The 24,339-nt window shown below is 40.0% G+C and overlaps 1 protein-coding gene and 1 long non-coding RNA gene across 6 annotated transcripts in view; one reads left to right on the forward strand and one right to left on the reverse strand.

Annotated features, from left to right (window-relative positions):
* Positions 1-24,339, forward strand: part of PPP2R2C (protein phosphatase 2 regulatory subunit Bgamma) — a 399,818-nt gene that overhangs the window by 181,659 nt on the left and 193,820 nt on the right. The gene's annotated exons all lie outside the window — the stretch shown is intronic.
* LOC140511165 (uncharacterized) lies at positions 709-18,294 on the reverse strand. Its single transcript, XR_011969454.1, has 3 exons — positions 17,845-18,294; positions 16,111-16,327; positions 709-926 (listed from the first exon to the last, which is right to left on the reverse strand). It is a non-coding gene; the product is annotated as an uncharacterized lncRNA (long non-coding RNA).

Genomic DNA, 24,339 nt, shown 5'->3' on the forward strand with positions numbered 1-24,339 from the left:
AACCCTAGAAGTTCTTAGTCAATGCCCTTTCTTTGGAAATTATTCTGAGTAGGTTGACAGTTTTTAAAGCAGTTTTTGAAAAAAAAAAACACAAAACAGTCTGGGTTTTAGCTAGCTGCCCCTTCTACATTTCTTCTTTCTCAGTGTGTGTCATTTCCCATACCTCTAAGAGAAAAATTCCTGTCAGCTGGAACCCACCAAGCTGCAGTATCTTAGAGCTGGAAGAGGTCTTGGAGGTTATCCAATCCATCCCCCTTTACAGATTAGGAAACTGAACCTCAAAGAAGGGAACTGATTTATATATGTCACACAGGTGGTAGATGGCAGAAGTGAGGTTCAAACCCTTTTGACACCAAATTCAGTTCTCTTTTCACTACAAAAGGCTCCTCAAATTAAATGCCATTTCCTCTTGATGAGCGATTTTTAGGAGAAAGAAAAATGATGCCCCTTCCCCCTAACTCCATGTAAATAAATCACCTCTTATCAAGGATTATATTTTTCCACTGAGATTCTTGCATACAATTCTTAACATGTTTATCTTTCATAGGGTGTTTTTCCAAGCACTTGAAATAATGGATGGTACTACTGAAACTGTCCCAAAGCTGCTCTGTCCAAACTCTGTCACGTGGAACCCTTGAGAGAAAGGGTTGAGAATGACAGTAAGAAAAGGGGGTCTGTGAGGAATTTCAGAGACCAAGCTGCTCTTATGCTTCATTGGAATAGAGTACTCCCACGTGGGAAATTTCCTTTACCAATTCTCTGTAGTTTACAGTGTGAGAGTCTTCGAGAGTATTGAGGAGTAAAGTGACTTACCTTGGGGTCATGCAGCCAGTTTGTGTCAGAAGTGAGACTTGATCCTAGATGGTTTTGATCCCAAGGCAGACTGTATCCCCTTGCCTAGAAATATTGTCTAGTAATATTTTTCCCTCAAGAAAAAAAAAAAACAAATGAATTATTAGGTAGGAAATTGCATGCCTAAGTACATCTGATGGAAAAGTATGAGAAATGTCAGCAGGTATCTGAAGGGCTGTCGTGTGGCAGAGGGATCAGACTTGGCTTGCTTGGATGGAGAAGACAACACCAGGCAGGAACAATCAGTTTAAATTGTAGAGATTCAGGTTTCTGCTTGAGAGCAAGAATCACAGCTGTCTGAAAGTGAAATGGAATGTTCCGTGAAAGGGGAAATTAGTTCCCCATCACTGATATGCCACTGGTCTGGTCTATAGAAGGAATTCTTTTTTAGCCAAAGGAAGAAGAGATGGCCCTTGAGGATCCTGCCACTTCCAGGATGTGAGATGAGAAACTTCAGCCCCAAGAAGTTAAGAAAACAGCTCAAAGTTGTCTGTTTTATTCCCAGTTTTCCAAAACCTCTCTTTCCTCTTAGTTTATTCCAAATCTCCACATTTCTGGGGCAGGCATTCATGAGTTCTGTCTATTTCAAGCCCTAAAGTGTTCCATAGCAAATTAGTGTGGGAGACACTTCCTTAACTGGAACAGTGAGATCCAGGCCTGAGATGTGATATATAGGGACCATTGTTGTTGCTTTGGGAGCCAGAGGCCCTGAAGCCTGCCTGTGCCACTTACATCATCTGTGTGATCTCAGAGAGGCAGCTTAACCTCTCTGGGCCTCAGTAAATGACTAGAGGACAACATGATTGGAGGTTCCTTGTAGCTCTAAACCCAGGAGTCTATACTTCTTAGAGTTGGAGTGGTGACATTGTGGACGAGAGCTGCCTATCCTCCCATCTTCATTGCTAATGTAGACTTACTATTGAAGCCTCTTTGGTGGGGTGGGGAGGGAGGCTGTCAGGTGGAATGTGGGAGATAAATGGGAGCAAAGATTGCGGAAAGCCATATTCTGCTTTTTTCTTTCTTTCCAGTTTTGTTAGAGGAGCTTAACACTGTAAAGTGTGTCTTGAGAATATGCTCACACTTTTTTTTTCTGGAGTGGTTACTTTGGAAACCTTTGAAAGGTGCTTCACAGAATAATCCCTCCTCAGCTCCTTTTCTGGACCATTTTTAGTTTAAAAGAAAATAAGATCAGCAATTATTAGGAAAGTGGTCAGATATCCGTTGGACAAACATTTACTGAGCACTTATGTCAAGTATCAGGGGAGCAGCAAAGACAAAAAAAATGGAATGCTTTCCTCCAAGGACCTTATAACCTAGTAGAGGCATAAGCCATGTGTGCATATATATATACTGGATGCAAGGTAGTAACTACCCTAATGTTTGTGGCTTATTTTGCAATGCTGCAACCCCTATTTGCTTATTGGAGGGATTCTTGTATGTTATAGGGGCTTAACAAATGTTGGCTGATGTTGTGATGATAGGTATGGGGATAGGTTGTGGTGAGAAGGTTTTGGGGAAAGGTGGGGGGGGGGGTGACAAGGGAGAAGATGAGTATAATCAGATTAAACAAAACTAATTAGGAGGAGAGAGCAAGACCAGCCAGGAATGGTGCAGGTCAAAGAGAATAAACCAGAATCTTTAGCTAGTAAATCAAATTCTCTGAGTAACGAATGAGAACAAGAGATAAAACTAGAGAAAAGGAAGTGGGGAAGGTGAGAGAGGAAGATATAGGGACTGACTTAACCTTAAAGATGTATCAAGAATGAATATTAACTCAGAGGAGAGTTACTTTATTACTTTGAAAGATTGGGTATTTCCTTGGGATAAGGACTCCTTGTCATAATTCATAGTGTGAGTGACTCTATACCTTCTGGTCCTGTAAAGATTTTATTTATATTTTCCCACAAATCCTGTATAGGAAATCTCCCTGATTTGCTGGCAGGGGGGCCCGTGTATTACTTGGGCTGTCCATATATTGTCTTGTTCTTTTCATGTGTGGCCAACCTCCTTTTTCTGATCACACAAGATATTTTTTACCCAAGTTTTCACGTGTTGGCCATTGAAGGAGGCATGCCATGGTCTGTTCCACTTGACTATTGCTTTTTGGATGATTTCTAGATTTGGTCTTCCATGACTGTGTTATTACAGCCTTGCAGCATCTCCAAGAAAATACCAGTGTTAAAGAGATGGGCTTTTGTAGCTTAGAGAGTCCTTTGGGACCCGCCTTGCAAGAACATCTGTGTTTCCCAAATGTGATTGAGCCCTATCTCCTCCCGCTTCTCAGTTCCAGGCCTAACAAACATAGGATTGTCTTTAACTTATAAAGAATACCTGCTTCCTTTGATTATTAAGGTACTGAAAGTCAATTCTGATTTCTTTTCCCAAATTCTACCACATTTGGAGACAGCTCCAGACAATTCTATAATTCCATCCTCAACAGCTCACTATCTGGGAACATCACTATAATTGTGAGTCTCAGTTTCCTGTCTGTGAAATGGGCATTATAATCCTTGTTATCCTACATGGTGGTTGTTAAGAAAGTATTTTATAATCTTTCAGGTTCTGTAGAAATGCGAGTTATTATAAGCCCTTAATTTTCAAGTTTTCATGATGCACATCATCTAGCATAGTCCCTTAAACAGATGAACCACCTAATAAATGTTTATTGAATATTATTGAGAAAAAGAAAGTAGTTTACCTATTTCAGTGGCCACAGGAACCTTTTTATTGGAATTGCCTTTTAATATAAAACCTCCATTTACATAATTCTTCTTTACATAAAAAAGTGTTTTCCTTATAATCTTGCTGTGAAGTTGATTAAGTATTATGATTCCCTTTTATAGACCAAAAAACTAAGACTCAGTATTATTAAATGATTTATTAATCATTTATTAATTTATGATTTATTAAATCATTATTAAATGATCAGGTTTCCTGATACCTAATATTTTACACCATAATGCTTCTTGCGAACAGTGGCTCAAATTTGGCATGTAACACTGCTTTTGTAAAGGAAAATCCTTAAACCAGAACTAGGGGAATGAAAAAGAAAAGGAACGACCTCTAGACTGAACTTGGACTTGGGAAGTCTTGGGTCCAGTTCCTACCTCATAAGCTAAATAACTATGTGACCTAGGTAAATCATTCTTATCTCCTGCAGGCTTCAGTGTCCTGTATATAAAATGTTTGGATTAGAGCAGTGGTGTCAAACTCAGTAAGAAACAGGGTCACTAAACTATACATAAAGATCCCTGCAGATTACATATTGACTTAGAAAACTACAGTATCTATATTGTATTCCATTTTATATTTTAAAAATATGTCCCAATTACATTTTAATCTGGTTCGGCCCCTCTTGGGGAGTGTTGTGTATTGCTGCCCCTGAGGAGGTTTATAGCTGCCATGCTGAGGATTCTCTGTAGACATTGAGTAGGTGAGCCACATTAGAGAAATCATTTTGGCAGTCATGGGAAAGATAGATTGTTGAGAATACAACCTAGAAACAGGAGACCTGTTGAAGGCTTTTTATAATAGTCCAGGCCAGTGAGTTTGCATTTTAGTAGGCAGAAGGGCCTGTTAAAGACCTTAGCTTGAAAGGCCAAGGTCCCCCTATTGCATCCTGGCCCATCTCCAGTTGTCCTAATCAATATCTGGCCCCTGGACCCAGATGGCTCAGGAGGAGAAAGTGAGGCTGGTGACTTTGCACAGCCCTGCCTCACTTAAATCCAGCTCACTTTTGCATATCATTGCATCACCTCCATGATATCATGGACCTCTTTGAGAATGAAGGCCAAACAAGAACAAGGCAGAAGGGACCCATTGAATGTTTTTTGAGCTGTGAATTTCACTTGAGCAGACCCTGTGTGTTAGAAAGATGATATTCAGTGGTATGAGAAATCAGCCAAGGGTTTGGAAGCTGGTTGAAAGTTATATGTCATTCTTTCTTAACATTTGGAAATTAAGATTCCACATACGTGTGTGTCTACAAGCACAACTATATCCCTGGAAAAGGAGAGTTTCATCAAGGGCCTGCTTGATGCTCTAAAGAGGTGCTCTTGTCAATTTTCTCTTCATCTCTTTTTTCTTTTTCTTTCATTGAATTTCTGAGTAAATTGTCTAATAAGCTCGTGCCCTAAATGAGTTGAGTAAAGGTTAAGTCTGCCCTGAAGCATTCTTAATTTATTCGCCAGTCTGTATGTGGCAGTGGGAAGCATTTTTCTAAATTTTCATGGCTAAACATGTATTCTGATGGTTGTCACTTTGTTCTATTATCTTCATCCCAAGTCTTTCTCATGCATCAAAGAACAGGCAAAAAAAAAAAAGGCCATTAAAGAGTTATTTCAAGTGGATTCCCATGGAAACCTGTACAAAGGGCAGTTCTTTTTCAGGTCTATAAAAAACTGGGCTGTTGGGGAGAAGAAAAAAATTTGGCCAGTGTACTTGGTAAGTGGAAAAAGGTGTGTGGGGGCACAGTCTTTGTATTATATGCAAATACACAGAGCATTTGCAGAGCTGGAAAGCTTCATTTGCTAAAAGAAGGTACAGGGGCTAGCCAGGAAGAAATTGTGGTGTTGTGGTGGAGGTCAGGAGGTAGTGAGTTCCTTGATATTGGAGTTATTCAAGGAGAGTCTGGATGACCATTTGTCAGAGGTGTTATAGGGGGCCGTTCCAACTTGAGGTAGTGTGTGAACAAGTTTGATCTGATCCTGTTCAGGATTGCTAGTAGGATGAGGGAACTGAACACTGTAAAATAAAAGGGTCTGCTAAAAGAAACTTTGATGTGTGTTTGGTGGTGGATGGTAGTGATGGTAGTGGGGCAGAGCTAGGAGCCAACAGCTGGGGAAAGGGGTAGAGTTGTAGATTTTGACTTGATTTGAGTCATTAGATTTTGTTGATTTTTACTTCCTAACAGTCAGACCTGTATAGAAGTGAAATGGGCTGTCTTAAGGTGTATCACCAGAATGATTTTGACAGAGTTTGGATAACCACTGGTTGGGAATATTATAGAGAAAATTTCTCCTTAGTCATGAGCTGGACTAGATGCTCTCTGAGGTTTCTTTCAACTTTGATATTCTGTGAGCCTGTGACTGGATAAACCTTTGAGATCTTTTTACTCCAAGATCATATGATTCTATTGTAAGTATGTGGTTGGAGGGGGGTGCTGGTATAGTAGAGTTAAAAAATTATTACTCTCAATTTGTGGACACTGAGATCTAGAAGCAGGATAGTATATGCTTTGTTAAGGAAAGATTATATGCTTTGGTTTAGAAGAATTAGGTTTGAGACAAAAGTCCGTCACTTATCAACCTTATGATATTGGATGAGTTACTCATATATTCCCCCTGACCTTTCAGTTTTTTCATATTTAAATGGGGCCAATTCTACTTGTACTCAACAGAATTTTGTCATGAGGATCACTTGGGGTGTTAGTTATCAACTGCTTTGTAGCCATCATGAGCCTTGTCAATGTAAACTTATCTGGGAGTGCATTTAATGGTGACTGGGAATTTAACAAAGACTAGTTGATGTCCTGTCAAGAAAAGCTGTAAGAAAAGTGAGAAGTCTGGCCATTGTAGTCAGTGGCTTGTTTTATGGGACCTTGTATAGATGTATAGAACAGCCAGAGAAGCCAAGAATCTCTGAGCTTACCTGAGGTCCTCATGGTTATAATGTACTTAGCCCCCTGAATTCCTCAACATTGTTGACTGAATGAGTACCTGCTAAGAGCCCAACATCGTGCATAAATGTTTTCTTGCTCATTTTTATAGCCTGTCCATGTTCACTCTTTGTCTTGTTTCTCCACAGTGGATCCTCCAATGGCATTGGATCCTTTTATCTTCCTAATATTTGGGGGATACCAAGGATAGACTTCGATTGTCCATCTATTAGCCATTACTATCACCCCATGATCAGTTCTTCTTTTCTTACCATATATGCCCTTCTTATCTTTTAGGCCAGTTTTCACATGCTAATCATTGTTGATATGGTGCCCACATCTATCATGAGCTTTTCCATTGTCCTTTGGGTCAGTTGCAAGTTTGAGTCTTCCTGAGATTATGGTTTCTGTGACTCATAACTGTGTAGCATTGTTGGAGGAACATATTAAAAATACATGTTCTGGAGGCATGGAACAGCTTGGGATCATAGAAAGTGTTGCATAATTTCTCAAATGCAATCCAGCCCACTTTCTTCCTCTCATTCTAGTTGGGGCCTCACTTGCCTACCTAGATATACCTGTACTGATAGACTAACCCAGTGCTACATCTGGATCCAAGAAACAGATGGGAGTGCTGGCTGAATTCTGCAAAAATATCTTTAATGTTGTTGCTCCTATTAGCAGATCTGATTTAGGGATATTCCCCCTGGAGGATGCCTATGCCAAGGAGATAGAGCAGAGTTGTTTACCATATTCATTCACCTTAGAAATCATCTTAATGGAGGGGATTCCCTAGGGAACTACTTGACTCACATATATATTCACATACAGCTCAGCTCTGTGCTATTCACCAGGCAGGACCCTGGGAGATGGAAGCTGTGGAAAATTATTTTATGAAGCTAATTGTGATGAGGTGCTGAATGAGATGTAATTGGGGGATATTTTAAGATAACTATCCCTTTTCCAAACTAAGAGGTGTGATCTTTTCCCAATATCTTTTCTAGCTAGAGTTTTTTTTTAAACAGCTGTTTGCTCTCAAGGTATAAGTGTAACAACTGCTCACATTCTGAGGCATTTTGGGTAGCAGAAGAGTGCTGCATTTGGAGTCCCAGTACCTGCATTCAAATCCTAGCTCTGCTACGTACTACTTGTGGGGTTTGGTGCAGGTCACTGACCTTCTCTCATCCTCAGGCTCCACATTTGTAAGAGGAGGATGTCAATCAGCAAATAATCATTTATTGTTTACTGTATCCCAGGTACTGTGGTAAATGCTGGGGATGCAAAGAAGGGCAAAATAATTCCCTGTCCTAGAAACCTTAGTTACTTTACCATGAAATAGTGAGAGTAGTCTCTCTGCTATTTAACTCACAGAGTCGATCAAATGAGATAGCGTACGTAAAATAATTTGCAAAGCCTCCATTGTCCTGCGTATGTTAACCAGTAAACCAGTGCTGGCACCTTCTGTGCCTTAGACAGTTACTTGGAGCACTTAGTGGCCCAGGGTCACTGAGCCAGTAGGCACCAGAGGCAAGTCCTGAACCCACGTCTTCTTAGCTTCTCCAGAACATTTCTTCTATAAATATTTAAGATAGCTCAATAGAAATGTGAGTTGTTGCCAACTAGACTGCAAGCTTGCATTGCTTTTCCCAAGTTCCTCACTCGCATTGGGTGTGGGAATGAGTGTTGTTGAGGGTCATCGTTGTTGAGTTGTTTTCAGTCATGTCATATTAAAGGGATGTCGACATTTTTTGCTGTTTTGTTGTTCAGTCACATCCAGCTCTTTGTGACTCCGTTTAGGGTTTTCTTGGCAAAGATACTAGAGTGGTTTGCCATTTCCTTCTCCAGCTCATTTTACAATGAAGAAAACTGAGGCAAACAGGGTGAAGTGACTTGCCCAGGATTACGTAGTTAGTAAGTATCTGAAGCCAGATTTGAACTCAGGAAAATGAGTCTTTCTGATTTCAGACTCAGCACTCTAACCACAGTGCCCCCTAACTGCCCCTGGATATAGACATAGTGTCCACTTAAAGTAATGCATTTGATATCCATGACTGCGTCACCTCCTGGGATTTGTTTTGTGTTGGACCTGTTTAATGTTCAACATATCTGTACCAATTTTTCCTGCTTATTTTGAGTCTATGAGAATTTCAAGCAGTTAAACCAAGAGATTAGAATTTCTCTAGAGTGACTAGGAACCTTACCATTACCTTTGGGTGAGCCAGACAATTTCTGGGCAAGGTAGAGGGCAGGAGAGGGAGTGATGATGTCATAGATCAGTGGGTTTTTCCCTGCAGTCACAGAAATTATTCTTATATCTTGAGTAGCTCTCCCTGATCTCTAATGCACTTTTCTTCAACACATCCAAGTTACTTGCACATATGTCAAATTGAAAACCACCTAGTTAAAAACCACCTACTTTCTCCTTGTTAGAAATCACTAGAAAAATGTGGAAGTGTTTGTCTTTTCCAAACAGCCATCCTTTGGTTCAACTGGTTAATGCCAAAGGAAATTCATTATAGAATTGCCTTAGAAAGGTGGAAATGTACACTGTAAAATTGATGTGCAGTTAAGGTAGGAGAGAAATAATCTTGTAATTTTGGAACAACTTTGGGAATTTCATAGTAATTTATTGAGATGTTTTTTGTCTTCATCACCTTCTCCCTTAGTCAGTGAAAACTCCTCTCCCCAGATGGAGATGATGTACATCAGTTCCTTATCCAGTGATTTATGATCTTAGTTACTTGGAGTACAGAGAGCTTAAGGGACTTGCCCAGAATCCTGGTCTTCTGGACTCTGGGCTAGCCTTAAGGCATTCTGCTTTCCTTGAATACTTAATAAATGCTTGTTGAATTCAATATCTATGAGTTCTTCCTTGATCACTGGAGAATGATTTGAGGGCAGGGCTTGCTTTGTACCTCTCCTTGTAACAAAGACTGTGTCTTTATTAGAGGTGAGGCTTGATAAGTCTTTGCTGAATTGAATTATTATTAGTTGAGGAGTGTTTTCACATATGTACAGTTTGACATCTACAACTAACTTGGATGTTTCAGAGAAAAGTGCATTAGAAAGCAGGGGAGACCTTCTCGATACATGTATAATTTCTAGGCAACATTCAAACTGCCCCCATATTGTTCTGAGATCATCATGGCTAGTGTCCACCATTTCAATTTCTGGCTTTTTTATTTCTTTTGTCTGGTGTGTGTGTGTGTGTGTGTGTGTGTGTGTGTGTGTGTGTGTGTGTGTGTGTATGAATGGGGTTAATTGAATTTCTAAAGGTCACAGAGCTAGTAAGTGTCAAGTGTCTAAGGCTGGATTTGAACTCAGGTCCTCCTGACTCCAGGGCTGGTGTTCTATCCACTGCACCACCTAGCCACCTCCATCATTTACATTTCTTTTTTTTTTTTTTTGACAAGCTATTAAAAACCTTTATTGTTATTTTTTCCCCAACAGTTACATTTTTAGTCAAAAGATTAAACCACAGAAATACTTTCACTTTTCTTCTTCAGAAGATGAGATAGGTCAGAGTTGTCATTGGGGACAAAAGAGATGCATGTTAGCTTGACCCGGGCAGGCCTGGGGCCGAAAAGAAACACCTAGCCATTATATCTGGAGTCTGCCCCTTGAGGAGGGCTGCAGTCTGGCAAAGAATACACTAGGCAATACCGTGACTGACTCCAAGAAGGGGACCCTGGCGGGGTCAGGGTTCTCTCGGAGTTTTCACCTTTTGCCCTATGATTGGGATTCCAGCAGATGACACTGAGAATTTCTTGCATGTTGTCCTTTATAGGTGAAGATATTGCTACTGACCAACCATCAAAGTGTCTGGGTACCTTGACATCATTTACATTTCTAAGGGAAAGCCCTGCCCAAGTCTAAGGGTGGTAGCATATCTGGGAGTGGAGAGTACTGACTTCTGATATAGCCTTGCCAAAATGATAGAAAATGGTGACAAATAATTGGTAGATATTGCGGACCCTTGTGATACAGTCATGACTACTCAGCCTTTTGGTGTTTTCTGTTGTAAGAGTTCAAACAGTTCACAATAGCCCTTGTGCAAGATTTCTTCTGGACACACACACCTCAGGTGAACAAAGCAAGACTGCTCATCCCAGTAGCTGGACTAATCAACCCTGAGGGCTACAACACTCAAAAATGCGCTTGATTTCTACTCTACTTCTTTCCAAGGTTATCTAGTCTACAGTCACCACCTAAGGACAAAATTAAGGAACTTCAGCCCAGAGATTTTGTCCCTTCCTCCCTTTACCAACCCACCCCCACCTTCCATTTTACCTGCTACCTTAAGGTAATCTAGGAGTTAGGAGTATTAGCCATACATGATGCCTTTCGTGAGAAAGTACTCAGTACAGGTATACTGACTCTCTAATTGTGCGAACCAAATCCCACATCCTGGAAACCTTCTACGATTACCCTAGCCCTCTGACTTGCTATAGCATTGACTAGTTCTTGCTTTTCAATGATCTTGTTTTTCTATATATTATCAACTTCTCAAGGGTTCAAACGTTACAAAGAATTTCTTCCCACAATGCCTAGTATAGTGCTGAACTTCTAGTAGGAGCCAAATAAAGATTTGTTGGTTGAACTAAATGGGTTTTCCCAAGAACTTCTGTAGGTGTTCCTTTTCTTCCAGGAACCATTTCACATGATTATTATATTTTTCCTTGGAAAAAAGTGAATCTTTTGAGATTAATGACAAGGTTAGGATGACTAACCACAAAAGAGACTAAAGCTCTTTGGTTAAAACAAGTAAACTGATAGTCTTGTAGTCCTCTTTCCCAGGCAGACTGTACTGAAAGCAAGTTCTAGGCATCACATTTTAGTACAGACTAGAAGGTATGTGGAGGATGGTGATTAGGATGATAAGGGAACTGGAGACCATAACTTGTGAGGATTGGTTGGAGAACTTGGAGATGTTTAGCCTGGGAAAAAAAAGATGATGTAAGAAGGAATGGCAGCTTTTTTAGGTACTTAGAAAGCTGTCCAGTGGGAGAATTCAACTTACTTTTCTTGGCTCCAGAAGGCAGAATCAAAGAGTAGAACTTGTGGGGAGGCAGATTTCCCTCCAATGTAAGGGAGAATTTTCTAACAATGAGAACATCCAGTAGTAGAATGAACTACCACTGAGGGCATTTTTTTTCTTTTAAGCATTTCAGGAAAAGCTCCATCACTCCTTGTTAGGAAGGTTATAGAAATACAAGGTCTTATTGGACTAGATGTTTCCTAGCACCCCTTTTATTTTCAAGAGTCTGTATTTCTTTTAAGATGACCTGAGGATTTACTGACTTTTCATTGTCCTTTCATGTGAAAAGTCACATACATAAAGTGAAAGCTTTGTGTTTTCGCCTGTCTATACTGATGTCAGATAGATTCCTTATTTCTAGATTGACCAATTAGGAAAGGTCTTTCTTTCTTTCTTTCTTTCTTTCTTTCTTTCTTTCTTTCTTTCTTTCTCTTTCTTTCTTTCTTTCTCTCTTTCTTTCTCTCTCTCTTTCTCTCTCTTTCTTTCTTTTCCTTCCTTCCTTCCTTCCTTCCTTCCTTCCTTCCTTCCTTCCTTCCTTCCTTCCTTCCTTCCTTCCTTCCTTCCTTCCTTCCTCCCTTCCTCCCTTCCTCCCTTCCTCCCTTCCTCCCTTCCTTCATTTATTTATGGACCAGAAGTTAGGAAGAGTTGAGTTCAGACCAGGCCTCAAAAACACACTGCTGTTTGACCTTGGGCAAGTCACTCAACTTCTGTTTGCTTCAGTTTCCTCATTTGTAATATGGGGACAATAATATAACCTACCACCAAGGGTTGTGAGGATCAAATGAGGTAATACTTGTAAAATACTTTGCAAATCTTAAAGCATTATTTTGAATATTAGCTAGTGTCATTGTATTTTTAGAATGACTGAATTGGAAAGTATCTTTGTTGCAGTGTTAAGAACTGTCCAATAAAACAGGTTGAAAACTGAGGGGCATATTTTCATAGATGACTCTAATGTTGTTAGAGATGATGGGACTGGATACTTCAGTCACAGTATGTCAGGATTTAATCTCAACAATTAGATGTTGGAATTGCAAGCGCATTTGAAATTTGAGCTATATATTAGAATATACTGACTGCTTCTGAATCTGTGGGATTCCTAAGACCTATGGAGTGAGCATGTAAATAAAATCCAACTATATGAATGGATCAATGATGTAAAAGTTTATACAAAATTAAACTAAAGTTATAGATCACAAAAAATGTCCCAACAAAAGCCTGTAACTAATTGTTGGAATCTGAGATACTTGCATGGCTCTGTGGTTTCATTGGTGCAGGTGCTGTTGAAAGGAAAAATACATTGGTTGCCCAGAGATTGGCTGACTCATCATGGTTAATGCCCACCATATTGAATTTTTAAGAGACAGCCTTGTGCAGGTCTCAGTGCATTCATGTTTTCATATCCTGTGCTAGTCTTGTCTTTATCTTTCCATAAATCTTTCACAGTGTTGAAGGCTTTCTTTCCTCCAGTTCTTTTAATATTTCATGGGAGCTAATTACAACACTAAGGCTGTCTGTCTTGTGTCCCTCACTCTCATTCCACAGCTCACCCATCTACTTCCAGACAGATATGTCTTTAATGATATGTTTTAAACCCTTTCTTTCATACATGCCATCAATGAAAATGTTGCATCCATTTACACACCTACCTTGAATCTCTACATTTCCCTTTGGGTCACTCGCTGTTTGAGCTGGCCAAATGGGATAAAGTACATTAACAATTCATGGATAAGCATTTTATGTTCCCAGTTCTATTGCTCCTCTCCTTCCATGATCTCTGGTTCATGAATCATAACAATTGAAAAGCTGGAAATTTCTACATCTTCAGAAGTTGGGTTCCTTTTATGAACCTGGCCAAGTTTAAGTAGGCAGGATCTGCTCTGCTTCTCCCCTTTGAGGTAGGAGCTAACTAACATGTCTCACTTGGTTACACTTGCGGTGGGGTGGGAGGAAGGCTGCCTAGGGATAAACCAGGGCAGCTGGGTGGCACAGTAGATAGAGTGGTAGACCTAGAGTCATGACAGAAGGCTCATCTTCCTGAGATCAGATCTGGCCTCAGACACACACTCGCTATGTGACCCTGGGCAAGTCACTTAAGCCTGTTTACCTCAGTTTTCTCATTTGTAAACTTTGCCAAGAAAATCCCAAATGGGATCACGAGGAATTGGATATGATTGAAATGACCGAGCAACACATTTTGTTGTAGAGCATTACCTTCTTATCACTTAACCAGTTTAGCAGACTTATAACTGGGACGGGACAATTGGAACTTTGTTCTATGGTGCCAACTTCTTAGAGGATACTGCTAGTGCTCATGGTCCTTCAGTGGCATAGAAACAACAAAACTTAGTTCTGAGTTAGCAAGGGTAATTAGTCTGAAAAGGAAGCTATCACATTGCCAGCTGGAATGAGTTTCTCTCTCCTTTAGTGGCTGAAGACTGGCAAAACCAGGATGTCACCCTCACCAGCCAAGGGCATGCTTTGTTTCATTTGCTCTAGAAGTCATGGTTTGGGGTATTTGTCCCAGGCACAAACATTCTGAGTTACAGCTCTGCAGCTCATTGTGGAATTCCTTTCAGCACCTAATTCTATGGTAATTTTGTCCCATCTAGATTGTTTTAATTATCGTGGCTAATGATAGCTAACGTTTCAATACCACTTCAAGGTTAAGGTAGAGTGCTTTATCCTCACAACCTTGTGAGGTAGAGGAAGTTATCCCCATTCGACATGTAAGCAGACCAAGACTGAGGGAGCCGAAGTGGCTTGCCCAGAATCCTTTAGCCAGTATGTGTCTCGTGCAAGATGCAAACTCTAGTTGGAATCTAGTGTTCTCACCACTGACTCTTGATTAAGTTAACTAAATTCACATTAATTTTGCATGGACAAAATGATATAGCTTTGGTCTTATTTTCAAAACACTTGTGTTCTAGTTCTAGAAAGTGATGATAACGTTTGTGCAAGGTAACCCCTGAGTTTCATTTTACTCATTTGTAAAAATGGGGCTAATAAGATCTGACATGGTAGTTGTGAGACTGATATAATGTCATGCAAAGCACTTTGGAGACGCTAAGGTGCCATAAAAATTCCAGTTATTGTTGATAGCTTTAAAATAGGGACACTAACATTTGCATTACCTACGTCAAACTGCTGTTCATACCTCTTTTGCATTGTAAACTGGAACGGACTATAGGAATGGGAGCTATTATTATTCTCCCAGACCCACTGTATACAAATGACCACCTTAGCCCTTGCTGGTTTCTAGGTCAGCATCCTAAACAGAACTCCACTCCAGCTGATTTATCAGTGTTACAGAAATATTGACCCAGTTTGATCTCAGGAGTGTAAACACCAATAGAACGAAGGGTTATTTAACTTGGTAAAAGACTGTTATAGCTAGGGGAAAAAAATACATGCAGTAAAGGTCAAGAATATTTACCAAGCCTCAACTTGGGAGAGAGTACTTTCAATTGGAGTTGTTGAGTTTGTGCCGATCCCCTGTGGGTTATGTTGGGAAGAATGGTGTGCTGAATTCCATGCTCTAGAACACCTATTTCAGAGGTCTTGAACCTTTCACATCATTGAGATCTATAGCTCCATTTTAGAGGGAAATCAGTCAATAGGGGAAGATTTAGGTCCCTCTCTTGTTATGACTGCATTGTGTGATATACAAATATGTACATGCATATGTAATACTACATGTGTGTGTATATATATACATATATATATGTGTGTGTGGGTGGGTGGGTGCACTCATGCACATTTATGCCCTGCTTAACTCTGTGCCAGGCACTTTACAATGGTTATTTCATTTGCTTCTCACAACAGCCCTGGGAGCTAAGTGCTCTTGTTTTTCCTCATTTTACTGATGAGGAAACTGAGGCAAACTGGGATTAAGCAACTTGCTTAGTTACACAGTAAGTGTCTTTGACTGGATTTGAACTCAGGTTTTCCCTATTCCAGTTCCAGCAAACTCTACCCACTGCACTACTTAGCTGCTTTATCCAAAACTAGGCTCACTCTTTCCCATTAACATGTCCATTCTCAAAAGCAAGTGCAAGTTATTTCAGTTCTAGATATACCATCCTTCTTCCCAGCATCTGGGTGTCCTAAATACTCTAGCCTAGTGGAAGGGCAAAGGTAACCAGCCTCTACTTACTTCAGCTGTTTCCTATAGCCGTGGAGCATCTCAGGGGAATTGCCTTTACCCTGCAAATGGTGCTGTGTGTGCTGTCATCTACCTTCATGCCCTCAAGTGCCCATTTTTTTTAGCTCTAAATCTGTGCTCCAGTGATGCTGCTATATTTGATAACATATATCTGTATCTATATACATATGTATACATATACACACGCACCATATATCACTACCTTGGTATTGTACCACTTATGTGATACAATCAGCAGGTATTCACTAAAAACTTACAGTGTGCCCCCTTTGCCAGGCACTAAGATGGACAAAGGAAGTGTAAGGAATTGCCCCTTCTCACTCAAGGGAGTTTATAAGATAGACAAGAGGACAGAATATACATAGGAAAAAATTAGAAAATGCAAGGTATGAAATGTACCTGTGTTATTGTATGACATCCTCAATGCTGTAGGAATCCAGAGGAGGTTAGCATGGGCTGGGGGAGAAGGATAAAGATATACTGTGATGGGCTGAGGATCTTCTGCCTTACTAGGCTCTTGGCTTTATTTCATCCACACCTAGTACTGATACAGTGATGTTGTTTTGGTGTTTAGTGTTATCATTTGGGCAATCATTTTCCATTTCTAGCACAGCCTCTGAAATTGTAATGTAAATGAAGAGCTGTAAACAGGAGCTAACATTCATTCTCAAAAGAATTTTGCACCATTTGTATTTTGGATCTTGCTAAGTGTTATCTTTCAGATAGCTCAACATATCAAAATATTTTAATTGTTGGGAAAATATTTCTTAGAAGAAAAATATGAAAGTTATCACTGGAGTCAAGTAGCCCTGGTCTTTAGGAAGAACACAGTTAAATAATTCTGATTCTTATGTTCTGTTGTGCATATGACATGCTTCTTTTTTCTTTTCTCGTTTTATATCTGTCAGTATTTAAGTTTATAATATTTCTTTTTCTTTTTTTTATTTGTGTATTTAAGTTTCAGTAATAAATAAAGAATTCTGATAAGATTAGGAACATCAAAGAAACTTAGGATAATTGTAGTTCTAGGGCTAGATCCCAAGTTTCTTAACAATCAGACCAAATGCCTTTTCTTCTTTACTGTCATTCCAGCACCAACCCTTTAACTCAAAGCTTTTCCATCTTGGTATGGGACCTCCTGGCATGGGAATTGCCTTGGCATTGTCTTTCAGAACCCAGGGTTGCCACCATGTTTTCATGGGGCATTGTGCTATGCTTTTGCTCAAGTCTCTGTAGTGGCTTCCAACCTCTGGTTGGTCATGGTGATACACACCTGTAATCTCTGGTGTCAGGGAGGGTTGAGACTGGTGAATCACTTGAGCTTTGGAGTTCTGAGCTATAGTGGAGTTAAAGTTGATTGGATGTCTAAACCCTCTAGTACCAATATATAGTAGTGGACCTTTGTCTATCAGACTGCCTAAAGAGGGAACAAAGCAGTCCAAGTTGGAAATGAAGCAGTCAAAGCTTTCATGTAGATTAGCAGGGGATCTGGCTAGGAGTAGGTGATGAACTTTCAGCATGGGAGTGACAGGTACACCTACTTCCTTCCTCACTTCCCCTTTCTCCTCCCACCCCACTAAAAATATCTAACCTCCCCAGCTTCTAAGATTCCCTCCCCCGTCAACTATCCTGTCTCTCTATTGAGCTGAGACTGGAAACCTAGTCTCCTGGCGCCCAGACCAATGCTCTCTGAAAAAAAAAAAAGCAGACTTGTATTCAGGTCCTTTGTGACTTTCAAGGTCAAAGGACCAGCTTCCAACTTCCGTCCAAATTCAATGACTTCTGACTAACGCTTCTCTGTTCTGAGCCTTTTGAATGAACAGGATAACTAGCTCCTTGTTTCTAATCTCTCCAGAACCAAATGGAGGCTGCTGCCAGTGTCTGCTCTCCTCTCTGCCTTCTTAGGTATAGGTGGCTAGACAGGAACACAACCACTGACTTTTAAATCAAAAGTTGGCATGAGGGATCTCAGAAGAAAAGGATAAAAACCCTGAATCCTTTCCTGTGAAAAAGGCGATTCCTCAGGAAGTCAAATGGATTTTGTTTTTGTATTTGAGAGTTGCCTGCCATCGCCTGTTACAGAATCAGAGAAACAGAGTTGAAAGGACTTGAAGGCACCTAGTCCAACCATACCTGCCAGTAATCTCCCTTCTGCAGCTTCTGCTAATATACCCCCCTTCCTCCTTCCAGGATCCATGTATTATTTGACACTTTCACATTGTTGATCACTCCTCTTTGATATTCTCTTCTCTCTTGGTTTTCAGGACACAACTGATTTTCCTCCAACCTGACTACTCCACTGTTCTGTACTTTGCTGGATCTTCCCCCAAATCATGCCTTCTAACCATAGGTATCCCTCAGGCTTCTCTCCTGGGTTCTCTTGTCTTCTCCCTCCCTACTACTTCTCTTTGTGATCTCATCAGTTCTCATGGATTTTTCCATCTTTATGCTGATGATTCTTAAATTCACATTTTCTGTCCCAATCTGCCTGCTGACCTCTAATCTCACATCTTGAAGTGCTATTATGATGTCTTGAAATGGATGTCCAAAAAACTTCTTAAAGTCAATATGTCCATACCAGAATTCATCATCTTTCCCCCCCAATTTCTCCATCTCTTCTACCTTCCCTACTACTAGAGAGGGCAACACCATCCTCCTAGTCCCTCAGAGCTTCCACCAAGACTGATTTTGGACTCCTGTCTCTCACACCCTGTATCCAAGGTGTTGCCAAGGCCCACCAGTTTTATCTTTGCAGGCACTTATCATCTCACACCTTGATTATTGTGATATCCTCCTGGGGGGTCTGCCTGCCTCAAGTCTCTCCTCCTTCCAATCCATTCTTCATTCAGCCACTAAAGTGATTTTCTGAAACCCAAGTCTGACCATGACAAACCCCCTCCCACTTCTCCCACCTCCAATAAACTCCCATGGCTCTCTATTGCCTCCAGGAGGAAATGAAAAATGCTTTGTTTGGCATTCAAATAAACTAATAGTGGGAGAGGCTGAGTAATTTCCTCTTGGTCTCCCAGCTCGTAAGTCAATGGCAGCTCTAGGACTCATGCTGAGGTTTTCTGCCTCCTCGCTCAGTGTGTCTTCTTCTATACCTCAGTGCTTGAAAGCTGGGAAGATTTTGAGCTTGGAATCTACTGCCACTTGTGTGGTCTCAGGATAGAAGAGGACAAAGAGCTCCTATCCCAGAGGATTGGAATGATGATTTTTTTTTTGTTTTTGGTTGGGGCAGATCATGAAGACCATCCATCACACTAGATAGGAGTGGTCTCCAAAAGTAGGGAGAGCACTCATCTACAAAATCAGGGATCCTTGAAATATTGAATAGATGTCTCCTGGAAAAGTACTCACTTATGTATTCACTCTGACCAGAGGAATTTACATAGCAGGTCTCCCATCTGATTTCATTTGTGTCTTGTCAATATTCTCAGTATTGTTTCAATTTTAGTATATGTACTGCCAAACTGAGCACCATTTGTATAATCTTTGGTAATCTTTGGGGGCTTGCCCTTTGCCTCAGTGGGCACCATCATACTAGATATCCATATTCAGATTGAGAAAACTCAGTGTCAGCTACATGACTTGAAGGAGAGGCCCAGTTTTGACTTTTCCTATTTCCACTCCCCTCCCCTCCATGTTCCAGATTGCTTTCATCCTCATTGGTGGTGAGCCAAAGGGAGCCCACCATGAGGAGCAGACACCTTCTCTGGAGCAGAAGAATCATTTCAGACTGGTGCTAATCAGAAATCTGCTTCCTTCATCATTTCCAGAGGGCATATGGTCAAGAAAGTCAGAAACAGGTTTTAAGGGGCTGTCATGGAGAGACAAAAGATTTTTAAAAATCCAGTTATAGCCACATGATAATCACTCTATCAAGACAGGCTGTCATTTTTCTTATTATTCAATCTATGTAAAGAAATAATAAGTGCCAGGTACTTGTAGGATACTGTCTTAGGTCCTGCAAATACAAAAATGTATAACAGAAGACCTAGTCCTTTTTATGTGGGTGAATCTCGGCTCTTGCGTTATATAGCCTTATCATAGAATTTTAGAGTTGGAAGGGACCTAGCAGGCATCTACCGTAACCCTTACTCAGAGTGGGAATAGGAAAACACACATGCACAACACACAATGTAGGGGATATAAATGTGTAAGAAATTCTTGAGTCACCAGAGCCTTTAAAGTTATCCTTCTATACCATGAGGAAGTCCTTCCTGAAATGCTTCCTCTCCCTCCTATGCAGACACTTAGCTGTGTAGCCATATGCTGGGGACAAGGTTAGAAACTCCAGCTCAGAAGCTCGGATTCTCCCTGCTTTTATCTTATAGGCAACCATAGAGTGGATTAATGGCATTTTGCTATGTCTATCAGTTTCAATCCCTTCTACCCTTACCGCTCAGCTGCTTTGCTTTCCTGACAAAAGGAATAAAGTAAAGGATCATTGAGTGTCAAACTTACCACCCGTTCATGAGTAGCCAGATGGCTACTTTGGCTCACCTACAAGAGAGAAGAGTTCCAAAAAATGGCCATCCTCTCCTAATGCTACTCTAAGGGAAGTCCCTGGGAATGTCATTCCTGGTTTGTAAGAGCTTCTAGGCAGCCTTCTTGGCCACCAGCCTGGGTCACTTCTTGGTTATTAGAGCATCACAAGGCTTAGGAAATAGCATGTAGCATCTATTTGAAATGGACCTTCACAATCACTTGGATTCCTAATTTTGCAGCTGAAACAGGAGGTCTATAGGAATTAAATGACATAGAAGTTCATAATGATTGTGAAGAACTAAATGACTGCCCCAAATGGTGGGCATTTGAGAGTGGTGCTATTTTTATATGAGAGTAGCCTGAGTCTGAATCACGTTCAAACTGTTATTTGCTAGCAATGTGACTAAGGCCAAGTCACTTGACCTCTCTTGGCCTCAGTTTCTTCATTTGTAAACTGGAGATAATATTTGCATTTTCTTCCCATAGAGTTTTTGTGAGATTAATACTTGGTAAACAATATGGTGCAGCATGAATGTATTTTATGTAATTATAGTCACGTAAGTCTGATTGCTAATTTACTTTTAAATCCATTTCTCATTCAGTGTATTAAAAACTTCAAATGAAAAATGCCTTATAAACATGGTGCCATAAATCACTAGGTGTCACAAACTGCAGAGCCAGTCATTTCTACAAGAGTGCACATTCATCCCTGTATTTATAATAAATCTAATTTTTTATCTTTTTAAGCTTTGGATGAGAGTAATTAGTCATTTCTGCTGATCTGGGCACACCGAACCATTGTGCAACTCTAGTTTAAAGCCATTCTATCCAACATGATTTCACACTTTGCTTAAGATCTGCTTTCTGCATCACTCTAGGTCTGTTCCATCTGTTTCTGAGAGAAAAAGAAAAAAATTCTATTTGCTTGTTTTGGCTTCTGTGAGAGGAAGGTGAAATGTACTCTGGGATGCAAGGTTCAATTAAGAAATGTTTTTTATGTTTAGATGATTCTTATTCTGTGGCTACTAGTGCCTCTAGGTTAAATATAAATGCTTTAGCCTCAACCTGGTATAGTGGATAAAGCTTTGGGGCCAGGAAGATCTACTCTCAAGTTCTATGCCTGACATATTCCTGCTGTGTCCCTGGGCAAATCACTTAGCCAGTCAGTGCTCTAGGCACTCTAGGCACCTTCAGACTCTTAAGTTTCAGAGGAGGTACCAACCTGCACTGGTTGAGGGTTTTTCCTCATCTGTGAGTTGCTTATACTAATGAAGTCTCTCCTGTTACCTGACTCCAAACTACCTTTCTGTTGTTCCAGTTAAACGCAATTTCTAATTTTCCTGGATCTTTTCCTCCCTTCTCTGCATTCAGGCAGGCTGGTCCTCTTCATTTTCACTTGTTAAAAGTCTTCTCTTCCTTGGCTTAGCTAGGTACCACCTCTACTGGGAAGTCTCTTATCTCCCTAACTAAAAGTTATTGGTACCTATTCACATTCTCCATAGAGTGAATCTCTCCTCTGATGCATCACATTTTACTTGGTATTATGCTTGTCTATATCCATGTCATAACCCTCTATTCAATTATAATCTCCCCAAGGCCAGTGACTTTTTTTTAAAAAAAATTTCATCTTTGTAACTCCTGTACCTATCACACTGTTTCAATCATAGTAACTAATTAATGTTTTTTGAATTAAATGCTACCTGATATATTAATCCTATTGTAGTGTTAAATGGAATTGGTTTCAAACATGGTCATTTTTACGTGTGACTTTTGATAGAGACATATAAGGTGTATTCTGCCCTATGCCAGTGCTCATATTTTACAAAACATTTTATCAGTGTCATAGAATCTCCAGAGTTGTATCAAGGTCATCTAGTCCACCCTTGACCTCTGAACTCTGCAACATACCTGAGAAATGGTCATCAGGAAGCTCTGGTGACAGATAACTCAGTATCTCCTAAAGCAATCCAATCTATTTTTGAACAGTTCTAAACATTTGGGAGTTTTTCATTAAACTGAAGTGATATCTGAACTTCCAGTACTTCCTGTAATTAACCCAGTGCTCTATCCACTGTGCCATCAGTTGATTCAAATCACATGTGTTGCCTGGGAAGAGATAGTGAGGTTGGGAGTGGCAACAAATTTAGGGTCACTGGACTTAAGTAGAAATTGCGGTCTTGTGACTTACTTCCTCTGAAACCTTACAGTTATACATGAGTAGCTTCTACTAGATCTCTAAGGTCTCAGCTCTTTCTCCTCAGGGGATAGAGCCTAACTAGGGTTGGGGTGAGGCTTCAGAAGGCATGTACATTGTGAAGATGTAAATAGGATAATTTTTTAAAAAGTCTCTCTTCTGCCTTCCATTTCCCTGGAAATACATTACATTTTGAGGAAGGGGTTTAAAAAGAATATGAAGTCATTGATTACTTATAGGCAGGTGAAAAGAAAACTTGGCTTCCATTTGCCATCAAATCCATTCACTACACAAGTACTGTATGTCTGGGATGAAGAGGTCAAACTGACATAGAGGAGAGCAGTCAGAAGCAAGGTTAGATAAAGAAAAAGGGACCTGCTTATGGAGGCCAGTAACATTATGGAGCTAGGTGTATTATTTTCATTGTCTAGATGGAGATATCAAGGATGAGAGTTATTTAAAATCACCTAGAGAATACCTGACAATAAAGCAGAAGACTGTTAATTGCATAGTCAACCATTATAGCTATGAGGTCATGTTCAATTCATGTCTAAAAGCCCAGGCTCTCCCCCCTCTCAGGTAATTTGGACAAAATATTCTTACCTAAATTATTTGAATAGGCAAGGTTGTACAGGTTGGTGCATGATCTATTGGAAACAGCTATGGAATAATGGCAGAAGCCTTGAACTTGGAATCAGGAGACCAAGGTTCTTGCCTTAGTCCTGTCACTTAACTGGCAAAGTAGAGGTTTAGAGATCAAGTAACAATCGCAGTTTCATCATCTATGAATTGGTGTAGCAATAATATTTGTACTGCCTTTCTCCCAGAGTTATTGGTGAATTTTTTTAGCTTAATTTTTTTTTTTTACTATTTTTTCAATTAACAATCATTATTCTATCTCTGTCCCACTACCCCTACCTAACTGAATACCAGCAAAGAAAGATACCCTCATTATAAATATGCATCGTTAGATGAAACACATTTCCTCATTGGCATGTCCAAAAATGAATGCCTTATCTTACATGTGAGTCCATCATTTTTAGATCTTTGGAACTGTACTTTATTATTCCATTGACTAGAGTTCTCAAGTTTTTCCAAGCTATTTTTTCTGTAATGTTGTTGTCATTGTAGAAATGGTTCTTGTGCAGTTCTTGGCACACAGTAATGTTCCTTGACTGACTTTCCAGATTCTTCCTCAGAAGGTTATTGTAAAAATCAAGTTACATAATGTGCATAAAAAGGAAACTAGAACAAAGTGCTTTGTAATCTATAAATGATTACTTGAACTGTAATGTGCTATGTAAATATCATAACAGTAATTAGTTTGTCATAGTCATGGTGGGGTAGTTAAGGTAGAGCTAGCCTTAAAGTCAGGAAGACCTGGATTCACATCCTGTCTCAGAGACATACTGACTGTATGACCTTGTGTAAGTCATTTAACATCTCCACACCCCCAGGCAAATCTCCAAGACTACAATTTCTAGTCTTATTCCTGGGTGGTTTCCTATACTGTGAAGTCACAAGTCCAGGTTCTACCTGGACACACACACACACACACACACACACACACACACACACACACAATCTCATCATTAGAAGGTTGGCTAAGTGATTAATATCTTTTGACAACATGAAGCCATCTACGTGGAGAGCCTGCCATCTCAATAGGTAGAGGAAATTCCCAGACTGGTGAAATCTTGGTTCCTTGAAATAGAGTATTGTTATTATTACAGTGACCTCTTCTTTGAATAATGTTCTTTAATGAATATTGATGCGTTTTCTTTCTTTTGCTTATGTTTTTAAATAATTTAAAATACTTCCTTGGATGTGTAACTTGTTCATTGAATATATCTACATATTATTGTACTCTAACAAAAAAGCAGCTTTACCCAGTGTTCTGTGTTTCTCAAGATGACAATTTTCCTGCAGTATGTTTATATTGG

The sequence above is a fragment of the Notamacropus eugenii genome, chromosome 6 (assembly GCF_028372415.1).
Source record: "Notamacropus eugenii isolate mMacEug1 chromosome 6, mMacEug1.pri_v2, whole genome shotgun sequence".
NCBI lineage: Eukaryota > Metazoa > Chordata > Mammalia > Diprotodontia > Macropodidae > Notamacropus > Notamacropus eugenii.